At 38.6% G+C, this 2976-nt stretch overlaps 1 pseudogene; it reads right to left on the bottom strand.

The window, feature by feature from the left end:
* Positions 1–311: 311 nt before the first annotated feature.
* LOC149918361 (uncharacterized) lies at positions 312–2064 on the bottom strand (annotated as a pseudogene).
* Between the last annotated feature and the right edge of the window lie 912 nt (positions 2065–2976).

The raw sequence follows: 2976 nt of genomic DNA, 5'->3' as shown, positions 1-2976 counted from the left end.
ATAGTTCCGTGGCTCAGCTTGTTAACAGTGTCTCATTGGTGGTACTAAGGAGAAAAGTATTGAGAGGAATGAGAAAAGGAAAAGATACATGTACAAATTCTAAATCTGATTTATACAGTGGTCAGACATTCAGCACTTCAAATTAGTAGGATAAAGCAATGCAGTAAACAAGATTAAAAACATGAGTGCTGCTAATGCACTTAACAGAACTCACTTTACCCCCTTTTCCCTTTTCCTTCCCATTTGGTGGGTGGGGGGGGGGAGGCAGGGGCCTACTGCCCCTTCCCTGTCACAGGCATAGATTTGTCTAGTTAACTCCATGACTGGTTGTTTTTTTGTCCATTATTTCAGATACATTCTAGTAGTTGGCATAGGTCATCATGTTGCAGTAATTTCTTTACTAAAGCAAGACTCATTGGAGCAGGTGGTAAATCTTGACTTAATATGTAATTGGATTGTAACAACTGATGTGAAGTAACTGGAACTGAGAAAGTAACACCACATAATGCTAGTAAAGCTACAAACACAAATATTGGAGTGATTGCTTGTAATATTACCTCTGAGTATAAAATTACAAGATATTCTCATACAGACACATCCTTTTCCAACATTGATAAGCACTGTTTCATTGGGATATATCTCAAAATGGCAAATGTTTTGCTAGGTGTCAAGATAAATGCCTTGAGCTTTGATGGCATTACTCTCAAAAATATGTCTTTGATATTCCTGTACACCACATGCACTAACATCAACAGTTTGCCACTTGTTTCCATTTTGTTAAACCCATACTCTATGTTCTAATGAGTAGAGTATATTCCCATTGCGATTCAGTCCCAGCACAATGACTGGATATATGGTATATACTGAAACATTGCATATTGTTAGGGCAAAAGCTGTAGCGTAGTTATTAACAGAATCATAGGTAAAATTAACTAGATTGTAAAATTAATGAATGCATCTACAATTAACTGGTTATCTTTTATATTAGTTCTTTCCCACTGATGTAATACATCAGGTAAGAGCCACTGGTTGGTTCCCAATGCTGATAGGGAATACTGCAAGGATGCTGCAATATAAAAAAGTTGCCAAGCAGGTTATGTTTCAGATGGGTGCCCCTGAATAAGCTTTGAGCACCAAATTTTTCCAACTTATCATATTTAATCCCATTAAAAATCTACAATAGGAACCATGCTGTGTCCTTGCCACTAATTAGTGGCAAGTGAACAAGTGAATTACTTTTCAGTCCATAGATCAGCTGAGGAATGTCTGATATCCTATAATACATCCAATCTGTTCTTTCATCATCTTGTTTTATTCTTGCTTATGCTGCTTTTGCTTTCTCACCTCCTTTTCAACATTTTTTCTTACCTGGCTTCATAAGCTGACAAATATTAGTAGTTGCCAATGCTTACCTCTGTTTTCTTACTGAATTATTTTGAATTTCTTTACTATTCTTACAAGTTTGTTTCTTATATAATAATCTCACAGTTCATACAGCATTGTTCCATTGTTTTCAAAAGCTTTCATTTCTTCACTAGTCTCTGCTACTAAATCTTCTTTCCTTACTTCATCGTGTCTTCCGGTTTAACCACATCTTACTGAACATTCTTTGTGATAAATATTTATTTATTAGGTGTACTTTCCAGTTTTGGTCCAGCAAATTAACACTGAATTAGCAGAACTGGGTTTGAGATGTCTGCTTTCTGTCTTTGTTTTCCACTCCTACAAGGGATTATCTCTTTAAAAGGCACAGGTGTGCACTGTTGGAGTCAATACAGCATGGAAAGTAATGCTAACCAGTAAGAACAAGGACCGCAACGAGCAGATCTTCATCATAGGAATTGTAAATAAAAGAGGAGAAAAGACTTAATGAAGCTGTGGAGCAGAGTCAGGCCTTAATACAGTAGAAACACTGCTATATGAGAACTTTTGCAGAGATTTAATACAGCAACCCTTTCACCTTACAAGCCAAATGAAAGCTGTGTTGCTGTGTTCCCTGGGTCCCTTTTCTGTACACACTGTGGGGGAGGTGAACTGCTGACACTCCTTGCTCCACCCACCCATGTCAGACCCGCTGTGCTGCCAGGAGGGCAGCTCAGTGGGCTACCTCACTCTCCCTCAGCTTCTTGGAGCTCATTTGTCATGTTTTTGTTTTTTGTTTTTTGTTTTTTGTTTTTTTTTTTTTTGCTGCAGTTCAGCCCCTCAACAGTTCCTCAGTGTGAGCCTCTGCTGCATAGCTGATCATAACTGCAGCATTTGAAATCACCTGTACAATACAATGGATATGGTTATGACATGTTGTGTTCCTTTCACTTGTCTTTCACATCTTACCTGCATATATCCATTGGCTGTTCACTGGGGGGGAAGGGAGGGTTCAAAAATTACTGCTGGGCTGGGTTTGCCCATACTCAAGAATAAAGAAAAAAAATTAACTATAAAGTTTCTGAACATATTAATATGAGGTATCTGTAAAAAATCAGGTAGGCCCCCCGTGCCTAACATTTTTTCTCAGAAGGCTATGACCTCCAAAGTGTTCTTGTACATGTAGATTTCAAAAAGAGTACACAAGAGTGGATTCTTTCTTGTACTACCAAAGTGGAACAGCGAAAGGAGAGAGAAAGGAAGCACTTTTTTTGTCTGTAAATAGCTAAGTCATTGCTAGAAACATCTCATGAAGCTGAATTTATACAAGTCTATGGAACCAGATGACATGCGTCCCAGGGTCCTAAAGCAGTTGGCTGATGTGGTTGCTGAGCTGTTCTCCATCATATTTGAAAAGTTGTGGCAACATCACTCCATGTTGGGGTGGACAAAGGGAAGGTGATTGATGTAATCAACCTGGACACGTACAAGGCCTCTGACATGGTTCTCACCACATCCTTATCTTTAAATTGGAAAGATATGGATTTGAGGAGTGGACTATTCAGTGGATAAGGAACTGGTTAGAAGGCCTTAGATATAGGGTTGTGTTGAATG

Source organism: Phasianus colchicus, chromosome 3 (genome assembly GCF_987193195.1).
Source record: "Phasianus colchicus chromosome 3, bPhaCol1.hap1.1, whole genome shotgun sequence".
In the NCBI taxonomy this organism is placed as follows: domain Eukaryota; kingdom Metazoa; phylum Chordata; class Aves; order Galliformes; family Phasianidae; genus Phasianus; species Phasianus colchicus.
This window is presented reverse-complemented; position numbering and strand designations above follow the sequence as displayed.